The following is a 13,040-nucleotide window of genomic DNA, read 5'->3' as shown; positions in this document are numbered from 1 at the left end:
TTATGGTTAGGGTTAAGGTTAAGTTTAGGTTTATGGTTCGGTTTAGGGTTAGGTTTATTGTTAGCATTTAGAGTTAGAGATTAGGGTTAGGGTTAGCGTTAGGGTTAGAGTTTAGGGTAAGGGTAAGTGTTAGGGTTATGGTTAGGGTTAGGGTTAGATTAGGGTTAGGTTTAGGGTCAGGTTTAGGGATAGGTTTGGGGTTAGGGTTAAGGTTAAGTTTAGGTTTATGGTTAGATTTAGAGTTAGGCTTAGTGGTAGGGTTAGGGTTAGGTTTTAGGATTAGGTTTAGTGTTAGGGTTAGGTTTTGGGTTAGGTATAGTGTTAGGTTTAGGGTTATGATATGGTTTAGGTTTTAGGGTTAGGATTACGTTTAGGGTTAGTGTTAGAGTTTAGGGTGAGATTTAGTCTTAGGGTTATGATTAGGGTTACGGTTAAGGTTAGAAGTTAGTGTTAGGGTTAGGATTAAGGTTAGGGTTAGGGTTATTTTTATTGGTTAGTGTTAGGTTTAGAGTTAGGATTTAGGTTAGGGTTAGGTTTAGATTTTGGGTTAGGGTTTGTGTTAGGGTTAGGGTTTGGTTTTACAGTTTAGGGGTAGGGTTAGGGTAATTGTTAGGGTTAGTGTTTAGGATTAGTGTTACTGTTAGGGTAATGGTTAGGGTTATGGTTAGGGTTACGGTTAGGGTTAGGGTTAGGTTTACGGTTACGTTTAAGGTTAGGGTTAGGGGCAGGTTAGGGTTAGGTTTTGGGGTTAGGTGTTAGGGATAGGGTCAGGGTTAGGCTTCGGAAGACTGATAGGTTCAGGGTTACTATTAGGTTTAGGGTTAGGTTTAGGGTTCGGGTTTTGGTTAGGGTTATGGGTTAGGTGATAAGAATATGGTTATGGTTACGGTTAGGTTTACAGTTATGTTTAGGTTTATGGTTTGTGTTAGTGTTATAGTTAGAGCTACGCTTAGGAATTAGGGATAAGGTTAGGGTCAGGCTTAGGGGTTAGTGTTACATTTAGGGTTAGGGTTATTGTAAAGGTTAATGTTAGGGTTATGGACTAGGGTTACTGTTCTGGTTAGGGTTAGAGTTAGAAATTAGTGTTAGGGTTAGGCTATTGGTTAGTGTTGGGCTCAGTATTATGATTAGGGTTAGGGATAGTTTTACGTTTAGTGTTATGTTTACTGTCTGGGTTAGTGTTAGGGACAGGGTTAGCATTAAGTTGAGGTTTAATGATAGGGTTATGGTTAGGGTTACGTGTTAGTGTTAGGTTTAGGGTTACGGTTAGGGTTTCGGGTTAGGGTTAGTTTTAGCGTTAGGGTTTGGGCTAGTGTTAGGGTTAGGGTTTGAAGGTTAGGATTAATGTTAGGGTTAGGTTTAGGGTTAGGGTTTCGGGGTTAGTGTTTGGGTTAGGGTTAGGGTTAGGGTTAGGGATTAGGGATAGGGTTAGATTGAGTTTAGGGGTAGGGTTAGGGTTAGGGTTATGGATTCGGGTTAGGTTTACAGTTAGAGTTAGTTTTAGGCTCAGTTCTAGAATTAGGCATAGGGATAGTTTTAGGGCTAGGGTTCGGTATATTGATAGGTTTAGGATTAGGGATAGGGTTAGCATTAGGTTTATGGTTTGGGATAGGGTTAGGGTTATGGTTAGGGATTAGGGTTAGGGTTAGGGGTAGGTGTTAGTGTTAGGGTTCGGGTTAGGATTAGGTTTAGGTTTAGAGTTAGAAGGTTAGGATTAGAGCTAGGGTTAGGGTTAGAGTTACGGTGAGGTTTTGTGTTATGATTAGAATTAGGGTTTTGGTGTTAGTGTTTGGGTTATGGTTATGTTTACGGTTAGTGATTAGTGATAGGGTTTAGGTTTTGGGTTAGGGTTAGGCTTATCGTAAGGGTTAGGAATTAGGGTTAGGGTTAGGGTTAGGGTTAGGTTTACGGTTACGTTTAAGGTTAGGGTTAGGGGCAGGTTAGGGTTAGGTTTAGGGTTTAGGTGTTAGGGATAGGATCAGGGTTAGGCTTCGGAAGACTGATAGGTTCAGGGTTACTATTAGGTTTAGGGTTAGGTTTAGGGTTCGGGTTTTGTTTAGGGTTATGAGTTAGGTGATAAGAATATGGTTATGGTTAGGGTTAGGTTTACAGTTATGTTTAGGCTTATGGTTAGGGTTAGTGTTATTGTTAGAGCTAGGCTTAGGGATTAGGGATAAGGTTAGGGTCAGGCTTAGGGGTTAGTGTTACGATTAGGGTTAGGGTTATTGTAAAGGTTAATGTTAGGGTTATGGACTAGGGTTACTGTTCTGGTTAGGGTTAGAGTTAGAAATTAGGGTTAGGGTTAGGCTTAGGGTTAGTGTTAGGCTCAGTATTATGATTAGGGTTAGGGATAGTTTTAGGTTTAGGGTTAGGTTTATTGTCTGGGTTAGAGTTGGGGACAGGGTTAGCATTAGCTTTAGGTTTAATGATAGGTTTATGGTTAGGGTTAGGTGTTACTGTTAGTCTTAGGGTTAGGGTTAGGGTTTCGGGTTAGGGTTAGTTTTAGCGTTAGGTTTAGGGCTAGGGTTAGGGTTAGGGTTAGTAGGTTAGGATTAATGTTAGGGTTAGGTTTAGCGTTAGGGTTTCGGGGTTAGTGTTTGGGTTAGGGTTAGGGTTAGGGTTAGGGATTAGGGATAGGGTTAGAGTGAGTTTAGGGTTAGGGTTAGGGTTCTTGATTAGGGTTAGTTTTACAGTTAGAGTTAGTTTTAGGCTCCGTTCTAGGATTAGGGTTAGGGATAGTTTTAGGGCTACGGTTCGGTTTATTGATAGGTTTAGTGTTAGGGATAGGGTTAGCATTAGGTTTACGGTTAGGGATAGGGTTAGGGTTAGGGTTAGGGGTTAGGGTTAGGGGTAGGTGTTAGTGTTAGGGTTCGGTTTAATATTAGGGTTAGGGTTAGAGTTAGAAGGTTAGGATTAGAGCTAGGGTTGTGTTATGATTAGAATTAGGGTTTTGGTGTTAGTGTTTGGGTTATGGTTATGTTTACGGTTAGCGATTAGGGATAGGGTTTAGGTTTTGGGTTAGGGTTAGGCTTATCGTAAAGGGTTAGGAATTAGGGTTAGGGTTAGAGTTAGGTTTAGGGTTATGAATTTGTGTTCGTGTTAGTGTTAGCGTTAGGGTTAGGGTTAGTCTTAGGGTTACGGTTAGGGTTATGGTTAGATTTAGGGTTAGGGTTAGGGTTAAGTTTAGGATTAGGGTTCGGGTTAGTTTTAGGGTTAGGCTTTCGGGGTTAGTGTTGGGGTTAGGGTTAGGGTTAGGGTTAGGGATTAGGGATAGGGTTAGAGTGAGTTTTAGGGTTTGGGTTAGGGTTATGGTTATGGATTAGCGTTAAGTTTACAGTTAGAGTTAGCGTTAGGCTCACTTCTAGGATTAGGTTTAGGGATAGTTTTAGGGCTAGTGTTTAGTTTATTGAGTTTAGTTTAGTTTATTTAGTTTAGTTTATTAGGGTTAGGGTTAGAGATAGGGTTAGGATTTGGTTTCGGGTTAGGTTTAGATTTTGGGTTATGGTTTGTGTTAGGGTTAGGGTTTGCTTTTACAGTTTAGGGTTAGTTTTAGGGTAAGTGTTAGGGTTAGTGTTTAGGATTAGTGTTAGTGTTAGGGTAAAGGTTAGGGTTAGGGTTAGGGTTAGGTTTAGGGTTAGGGTTAGGTTTACGGTTACGGTTAAGTTTAGGGTTAGTGGCAGGTTAGGGTAAAGGTTTAGGTGTTAGGTGTTAGGGATAGGGTCAGGGTTAGGCTTCGGAAGACTGATAGGTTCAGGGTTACTGTTAGGTTTAGGGTTAGGTTTAGGGTTCGGGTTTTGTTTAGGGTTATGAGTTAGGTGATAAGAATATGGTTATGGTTAGGTTTAGGTTTACAATTATGCTTAGGGTTATGGTTAGGGTTAGTGTTATTGTTAGAGCTAGGCTTAGGGATTAGGGATAAGGTTAGAGTCAGGCTTAGGGGTTAGTGTTACGGTTAGGGTTAGGGTTATTGTAAAGGTTAATGTTAGGGTTATGGACTAGGGTTACTGTTCTGGTTAGGGTTAGAGTTAGAAATTAGGGTTAGGGTTAGGCTTAGGGTTAGTGTTAGGCTCAGTATTATGATTAGGGTTAGGGATAGTTTTAGGTTTTGGGTTAGGTTTATTGTCTGGGTTAGGGTTAGGGACAGTGTTAGCATTAAGTTTAGGTTTAATGATAGGGTTATGGTTAGGGTTAGGTGTTAGTGTTAGGTTTAGGGTTACGGTTACTGTTTCGGGTTAGGGTTATTTTTAGCGTTAGGGTTAGGGGTAGGGTTAGGGTTAGGGTTAGAAGGTTAGGATTAATGTTAGGATTAGGTTTAGGGTTAGGTTGTGGGGGTTAGTGTTTGAGTTACGGTTAGTGTTAGGGTTAGGGATTAGGGATAGGTTTAGAGTGAGTTTAGGGTTAGGGTTAGGGTTAGGGTTATGGATTAGGGTTAGGTTTACAGTTAGAGTTAGTTTTAGGCTCAGTTCTAGGATTAGGAATAGGGATAGTTTTAGGGCTAGGGTTCGGTTTATTGATAGGTTTAGGGTTAGGGATAGGGTTAGCATTAGGTTTACTGTTAGGGATAAGGTTAGGGTTAGGGTTAGGGGTTAGGGTTAGGGTTAGGGGTAGGTGTTAGTGTTAGGGTTCACGTTAGGATTAAGGTTAGGTTTAGAGGTAGAAGGTTAGGATTAAAGCTAGGGTTAGTGTTAGGGTTACGGTGAAGTTTTGTGTTATGATTAGAATTAGGGTTTTGGTGTTAGTATTTGGGTTATGGTTATGTTTACGGTTAGCGATTAGGGATAGGGTTCAGGTTTTGGGTTAGGGTTAGGCTTATCGTAAGGGTTAGGGATTACGGTTAGGTTTCGAGTGAGGTTTAGGGTTATGAATTTGTGTTCATGTTAGTGTTAGGGTTAGGGTTAGTCTTAGGGTTACGGTTAGGGTTATGGTTAGATTTAGGTTTAGGGTTAGGGTTAAGTTTAGGATTAGGTTTCAGGTTAGTTTTAGGGTTAGGGTTTCGGGGTTAGTGTTTGGGTTAGGGTTAGGGTTAGGGTTAGGGATTAGGGATAGGGTTAGAGTGAGTTTTAGGGTTTGTGATAGGGTTATGGTTATGGATTAGCGTTAAGGTTACAGTTAGAGTTAGTGTTAGGCTCACTTCTAGGATTAGGTTTAGGGATAGTTTTAGGGCTAGGGTTTAGTTTATTGAGTTTAGTTTAGTTTATTTAGTTTATTTAGTTTAGTTTATTAGGGTTAGGGTTAGGGATAGGGTTAGCATTATGTTTACGGTTAGGTTTAGGGTTAGGGTTAGGGTTAGGTGTTAGGGTTAGTGTTAGGTGTGAGGGTTAGGGTTACGATTAGGGTTAGGGTCAGGGCTAGAAGGTTAGGATTAGAGCTAGGGTTAGGGTTAGGGTTACGGTGAGGTTTTGTGTTATGATTAGGGTTAGGGTTTTGGTGTTAGTGTTTGGGTTATCGTTATGGTTAGGGTTAGCGATTAGGGATAGGGTTAGGGTGAGTGTTAGGGTTAGGTTTAGGGTTAGGGTTAGGGTTAAGGTTAGGTTTAGGGTTAGGGTTAGGGTTAGGTTTAGGGTTAGTGTGAGGTTTAGGGTTAGGGTTAGGGTTAGGTTTTGCGTAGAGTTTTGGATTAGGGTAAGGGCTAGGGTTAGGGTTAGAGGTTAGCTTTAGTGTTAGGGTTTCAGTTTGGGTTAGGTTTAGTGTTAGGGATAGTGTAAGGGTTAGGATTAGAATTAGAAGTTAGGGTTAGGGCTAGGGTTAATGTGATTGATAAGGTTAGGGTTTCGGTATGGGTTAGTTTTAGAGTGTTAGGGTTAGGTTTATGGTTAGGCATTGTTTAGGTATAGGTTTAGTGTTAGATGTTAGGGTTAGTTTTAAGGTTTAGGGTTAAGGGTTAAAGTTAGGGTTAGTGTTAGACTTTGGTTTAGGGTTATGGTTATAGGTAGGGAGGGTTAGGGTTAAGGTTATGTTTAGGGTTATGGTTAGTGTTCGGATTTGGGTTAGGTTTAGTGTGAGGGTTAGGTTTAGGATAGGGATTAGAGGTAGGTTTTGGGTTAGCGTTAGGGTGAGGGTTATGGTTAGGGTTTAGGGTTAGCATGAGTTTTAGTGTTAGGGTTATGGTTAGGTTTAGGGTTAGGGTTAGGGTTAGGGGTTAGGTGTTAAGGATATGGTTAAGGTTATGTTTAGGGTTACGTTTAGTGTTGGTGTTACATTTAGCGTTAGGGTTAGTTTTAGTGTTAGGGTTAGGATTAGGGTTAGGGATTACGGATAGGGTTAGTGTTAGGGTTAGGGGCTAGTTTTACATTTAGTGTTAGGCTTATGGTAAGGGTTAAGGTTAGGGTTATGGATTAGTGTTATTATTCTGTTTAGGGTTAAAACCAGGGTTACGGTTAGGGTTAGCGTTATGGTTAGGGTTAAGGTTAGGTTTAGGTTTATGGTTCGGTTTAGGGTTAGCTTTATTGTTAGCGTTTAGAGTTAGAGATTAGGGTTAGGGTTAGCGTTAGCGTTAGAGTTTAGGGTAAGGGTAAGTGTTAGGGTTATGGTTAGGGTTAGGGTTAGATTAGGGTTAGGTTTAGGGTCAGGTTTAGGGATAGGGTTGGGTTTAGGGTTAAGGTTAAGGTTAGGCTTATGGTGAGTTTTAGAGTTAGACTTAGGGTTAGGGTTAGGGTTAGGTTTTAGGGTTAGGGTTAGGGTTAGGGTTAGGTTTCGGTTAGGTTTAGTGTTAGGTTTAGGGTTATGATATGGTTTAGGTTTAGTGTTAGGGTTACGTTTAGGGTTAGTGTTAGAGTTTAGGGTGAGATTTAGTCTTAGGGTTATGATTAGGGTTAGGGTTAAGGTTAGAAGTTAGTTTTAGGATTAGGGTTACGGTTAGGGTTAGGGTTATTGTTATGGGTTAGGGTTAGGGTTAGGTTTAGGATTTAGGTTAGGGTTAGGTTTAGATTTTGGGTTAGGGTTTGTGTTAGTGTTAGGGTATGGTTTTACAGTTTAGGGTTAGGGTTAGGGTAATTGTTAGAGTTAGAGTTTAGGATTAGTGTTAGTGTTAGGGTAATGGTTAGGGTTAGGGTTAGGGTTAGGTTTACGGTTACGTTAAATGTTAGGGTTAGAGGCAGGTTAGGGTTAGGTTTAGGGGTTAGGTGTTAGGGATAGGATCAGGGTTAGGCTTCGGAAGACTGATAGGTTCAGGATTACTATTAGGTTTAGGGTTAGGTTTAGGGTTCGAGTTTTGTTTAGGGTTATGAATTAGGTGATAAGAATATGGTTATGGTTAGGGTTAGGTTTACAGTTATGTTTAGGCCTATGGTTAGGGTTAGTGTTATTGTTAGAGCTAGGCTTAGGGATTAGGGATAAGGTTAGGGTCAGGCTTAGGGGTTAGTGTTACGGTTAGGGTTAGGGTTATTGTAAAGGTTAATGTTAGGGTTATGGACTAGGGTTACTGTTCTGGTTAGGGTTAGAGTTAGAAATTAGGGTTAGGGTTAGGCTTAGGGTTAGTGTTAGGCTCAGTATTATGATTAGGGTTAGGGATAGTTTTAGGTTTAGGGTTAGGTTTATTGTCTGGGTTAGAGTTGGGGACAGGGTTAGCATTAGCTTTAGGTTTAATGATAGGTTTATGGTTAGGGTTAGGTGTTAGTGTTAGTCTTAGGGTTAGGGTTTGGGTTTCGGGTTAGGGTTAGTTTTAGCGTTAGGTTTAGGGCTAGGGTTAGGGTTAGGGTTAGTAGGTTAGGATTAATGTTAGGGTTAGGTTTAGCGTTAGGGTTTCGGGGTTAGTGTTTGGGTTAGGGTTAGGGTTAGGGTTAGGGATTAGGGATAGGGTTAGAGTGAGTTTAGGGTTAGGGTTAGGGTTATTGATTAGGGTTAGTTTTACAGTTAGAGTTAGTTTTAGGCTCCATTCTAGGATTAGGTTTAGGGATAGTTTTAGGGCTACGGTTCGGTTTATTGATAGGTTTAGGGTTAGGGATAGGGTTAGCATTAGGTTTACGGTTAGGGATAGGGTTAGGGTTAGGGTTAGTGGTTAGGGTTAGGGGTAGGTGTTAGTGTTAGGGTTCGGTTTAATATTAGGGTTAGGGTTAGAGTTAGAAGGTTAGGATTAGAGCTAGGGTTGTGTTATGATTCGAATTAGGGTTTTGGTGTTAGTGTTTGGGTTATGGTTATGTTTACGGTTAGCGATTAGGGATAGGGTTTAGGTTTTGGGTTAGGGTTAGGCTTATCATAAAGGGTTAGGAATTAGGGTTAGGGTTAGAGTTAGGTTTAGGGTTATGAATTTGTGTTCGTGTTAGTGTTAGCGTTAGGGTTAGGGTTAGTCTTAGGGTTACGGTTAGGGTTATGGTTAGATTTAGGGTTAGGGTTAGGGTTAAGTTTAGGATTAGGGTTCGGGTTAGTTTTAGGGTTAGGCTTTCGGGGTTAGTGTTGGGGTTAGGGTTAGGGTTAGGGTTAGGGATTAAGGATGGGGTTAGAGTGAGTTTTAGGGTTTGGGTTAGGGTTATGGTTATGGATTAGCGTTAAGTTTACAGTTAGAGTTAGTGTTAGGCTCACTTCTAGGATTAGGTTTAGGGATAGTTTTAGGGCTAGTGTTTAGTTTATTGAGTTTAGTTTAGTTTATTTAGTTTAGTTTATTAGGGTTAGGGTTAGAGATAGGGTTAGGATTTGGTTTCGGGTTAGGTTTAGATTTTGGGTTATGGTTTGTGTTAGGGTTAGGGTTTGCTTTTACAGTTTAGGGTTAGTTTTAGGGTAAGTGTTAGGGTTAGAGTTTAGGATTAGTGTTAGTGTTAGGGTAAAGGTTAGGGTTAGGGTTAGGGTTAGGTTTAGGGTTAGGGTTAGGTTTATGGTTACGGTTAAGTTTAGGGTTAGGGGCAGGTTAGGGTTAGGTTTAGGGGTTAGGTGTTAGGGATAGGGTCAGGGTTAGGCTTCGGAAGACTGATAGGTTCAGGGTTACTGTTAGGTTTAGGGTTAGGTTTAGGGTTCGGGTTTTGTTTAGGGTTATGAGTTAGGTGATAAGAATATGGTTATGGTTAGGTTTAGGTTTACAATTATGCTTAGGGTTATGGTTAGGGTTAGTGTTATTGTTAGAGCTAGGCTTAGGGATTAGGGATAATGTTAGGGTCAGGCTTAGGGGTTAGTGTTACGGTTAGGGTTAGGGTTATTGTAAAGGTTAATGTTAGGGTTATGGACTAGGGTTACTGTTCTGGTTAGGGTTAGAGTTAGAAATTAGGGTTAGGGTTAGGCTTAGGGTTAGTGTTAGGCTCAGTATTATGATTAGGGTTAGGGATAGTTTTAGGTTTTGGGTTAGGTTTATTGTCTGGGTTAGGGTTAGGGACAGTGTTAGCATTAAGTTTAGGTTTAATGATAGGGTTATGGTTAGGGTTAGGTGTTAGTGTTAGGTTTAGGGTTACGGTTACTGTTTCGGGTTAGGGTTATTTTTAGCGTTAGGGTTAGGGGTAGGGTTAGGGTTAGGGTTAGAAGGTTACTATTAATGTTAGGATTAGGTTTAGGGTTAGGTTGTGGGGGTTAGTGTTTGAGTTAGGGTTAGTGTTAGGGTTAGGGATTAGGGATAGGTTTAGAGTGAGTTTAGGGTTAGGGTTAGGGTTAGGGTTATGGATTAGGGTTAGGTTTACAGTTAGAGTTAGTTTTAGGCTCAGTTCTAGGATTAGGAATAGGGATAGTTTTAGGGCTAGGGTTCGGTTTATTGATAGGTTTAGGGTTAGGGATAGGGTTAGCATTAGGTTTACTGTTAGGGATAAGGTTAGGGTTAGGGTTAGGGGTTAGGGTTAGGGTTAGGGGTAGGTGTTAGTGTTAGGGTTCACGTTAGGATTAAGGTTAGGTTTAGAGGTAGAAGGTTAGGATTAAAGCTAGGGTTAGTGTTAGGGTTACGGTGAAGTTTTGTGTTATGATTAGAATTAGGGTTTTGGTGTTAGTGTTTGGGTTATGGTTATGTTTACGGTTAGCGATTAGGGATAGGGTTCAGGTTTTGGGTAAGGGTTAGGCTTATCGTAAGGGTTAGGGATTACGGTTAGGTTTCGAGTGAGGTTTAGGGTTATGAATTTGTGTTCGTGTTAGTGTTAGGGTTAGGGTTAGTCTTAGGGTTACGGTTAGGGTTATGGTTAGATTTAGGTTTAGGGTTAGGGTTAAGTTTAGGATTAGGTTTCAGGTTAGTTTTAGGGTTAGGGTTTCGGGGTTAGTGTTTGGGTTAGGGTTAGGGTTAGGGTTAGGGATTAGGGATAGGGTTAGAGTGAGTTTTAGGGTTTGGGATAGGGTTATGGTTATGGATTAGCGTTAAGTTTACAGTTAGAGTTAGCGTTAGGCTCACTTCTAGGATTAGGTTTAGGGATAGTTTTAGGGCTAGGGTTTAGTTTATTGAGTTTAGTTTAGTTTATTTAGTTTATTTAGTTTAGTTCATTAGGGTTAGGGTTTGGGATAGGGTTAGCATTATGTTTACGGTTAGGTTTAGGGTTAGGGTTAGGGTTAGGTGTTAGGGTTAGTGTTAGGTGTGAGGGTTAGGGTTATGATTAGGGTTAGGGTCAGGGCTAGAAGGTTAGGATTAGAGCTAGGGTTAGGGTTAGGGTTACGGTGAGGTTTTGTGTTATGATTAGGGTTAGGGTTTTGGTGTTAGTGTTTGGGTTATCGTTATGGTTAGGGTTAGCGATTAGGGATAGGGTTAGGGTGAGTGTTAGGGTTAGGTTTAGGGTTAGGGTTAGGGTTAAGGTTAGGTTTAGGGTTAGGGTTAGGGTTAGGTTTAGGGTTAGTGTGAGGTTTAGGTTTAGGTTTAGGGTTAGGGTTAGGTTTAGGATAGGGATTAGAGGTAGGTTTTGGGTTAGCGTTAGGGTGAGGGTTGTGGTTAGGGTTTAGGTTTAGCATTAGTGTTAGTGTTAGGGTTATGGTTAGGTTTAGGGTTTGGGTTAGGTTTAGGGGTTAGGTGTTAAGGATATGGTTAAGGTTATGTTTAGGGTTACGTTTAGTGTTGGTGGTACATTTAGGGTTACGGCTAGTTTTAGTGTTAGGGTTAGGATTAGGGTTAGGGATTACGGATAGGGTTAGTGTTAGTGTTAGGGGCTAGTTTTACATTTAGTGTTAGGGTTATGGTAAGGGTTAAGGTTTGGGTTATGGATTAGTGTTAGTATTCGGCTTAGGGTTAAAACCAGGGTTACGGTTAGGGTTAGCGTTATGGTTAGGGTTAAGATTAGGTTTAGGTTTAGAGTTCGGTTTAGGGTTAGGTTTATTGTTACCGTTTAGAGTTAGAGATTAGGGTTAGGGTTAGCATTAGGGTTAGAGTTTAGGGTAAAGGTAAAGTTTAGGGTTAGGGTTAGGGTTAGGGTTAGATTAGGGTTAGGTTTAGGGTCAGGTTTAGGGATAGGTTTGGGGTTAGGGTTAAGGTTAAGGTTAGGGTTATGGTTAGTTTTAGAGTAAGGCTTAGTGTTAGGGGTAGGGTTAGGTTTTAGCATTAGGTTTAGTTTTAGGGTTAGGTTTTGGGTTAGGTTTAGTGTTAGGTTTAGGGTTATGATATGGTTTAGGTTTAGGGTTAGGGTTACGTTTAGTGTTAGTGTTATTGTTTAGGGTGAGATTTAGTCTTAGGGTTATGATTAGGGTTAGGGTTAAGGTTAGAAGTTAGTGTTAGGGTTAGGGTTACAGTTAGGGTTAGGGTTATTGTTATGGGTTAGGGTTAGGGTTAGGGTTAGGATTTAGGTTAGGGTTAGGTTTGGATTTTGGGTTATGGTTTTTGTTAGTGTTAGGGTTTGGTTTTACAGTTTAGGGTTAGGGTTAGGGTAAGTGTTAGTGTTAGAGTTTAGGATTAGTGTTAGTGTTAAGGTAATGGTTAGGGTTAGGGTTAGGGTTAGGGTTAGGGTTAGGGTTAAGGTTAGGTTTACGTTTAGGTTTAAGGTTACTGTTAGGGGCAGGTTAGGGTTAGGTTTAGGGGTTAGGTGTTAGGGATAGTGTCAGGGTGAGGCTTCGGAAGACTGATAGGTTCAGGGTTACTATTAGGTTTAGGGTTAGGTTTAGGGTTCGGGTTTTGGTTAGGGTTATGGGTTAGGTGATAAGAATATGGTTATAGTTAGGGTTAGGTTTACAGTTATGTTTAGGGTTATGGTTAGGGTTAGTGTTATTGTTAGAGCTAGGCTTAGGGATTAGGGATAAGGTTAGGGTCAGGCTTAGGGGTTAGTGTTACGGTTAGGTTAGGGATATTGTAAAGGTTAATGTTAGGGTTATGGACTAGGGTTACTGTTCTGGTTAGGCTTAGAGTTAGAAATTAGGGTTAGGGTTAGGCTTAGGGTTAGTGTTAGGCTCAGTATTATGATTAGGGTTAGGGATAGTTTTAGGTTTAGGGTTAGGTTTATTGTCTGGGTTAGGGTTGGGGACAAGGTTAGCATTAGCTTTAGGTTTAATGATAGGGTTATGGTTAGGGTTAGGTGTTAGTGTTAGTCTTAGGGTTAGGGTTAGGGTTACGGGTTAGGGTTAGTTTTAGCGTTAGGTTTAGGGCTAGGGTTAGGGTTAGGGTTAGTAGGTTAGCATTAATGTTAGGGTTAGGTTTAGCTTTAGGGTTTCGGGGTTAGTGTTTGGGTTAGGGTTAGGGATTAGGGATAGGGTTAGAGTGAGTTTAGGGTTAGGGTTAGTGTTAGGGTTATTGATTAGGGTTAGGTTTACAGTTAGAGTTAGTTTTTGGCTCATTTCTAGGATTAGGGTTAGGGATAGTTTTAGGGCTAGGGTTCGGTTTATTGATAGGTTTAGGGTTAGGGCTAATGTTAGAATTAGGTTTACGGTTAGGGATAGGGTTAGGGTTAGGGTTAGGAGTTAGGGTTAGGGGTAGATGTTAGTGTTAGGGTTCGGTTTAATATTAGGGTTAGGGTTAGTGTTTGAAGGTTAGGATTAGAGCTAGGGTTGTGTTATGATTAGGGTTAGGGTTTTGGAGTTAGTGTTTGGGTTATGGTTATAGTTAGGGTTATCGATTAGGGATAGGGTTTAGGTTTAGGGTTAGGTTTAGGCTTATCGTTAGGGTTAGGGATTAGGGTTAGGTTTCGAGTTAGGTTTAGGGTTATGAATTTGGGTTCGTGTTAGTTTTAGGGTTA

The sequence above is a fragment of the Cavia porcellus genome, unplaced genomic scaffold, assembly GCF_034190915.1.
Source record: "Cavia porcellus strain 051 isolate PalLab524CR breed Dunkin Hartley unplaced genomic scaffold, mCavPor4.1 scaffold_63, whole genome shotgun sequence".
Lineage (NCBI taxonomy): Eukaryota > Metazoa > Chordata > Mammalia > Rodentia > Caviidae > Cavia > Cavia porcellus.
Note: the sequence above shows the minus strand (reverse complement) of the source record.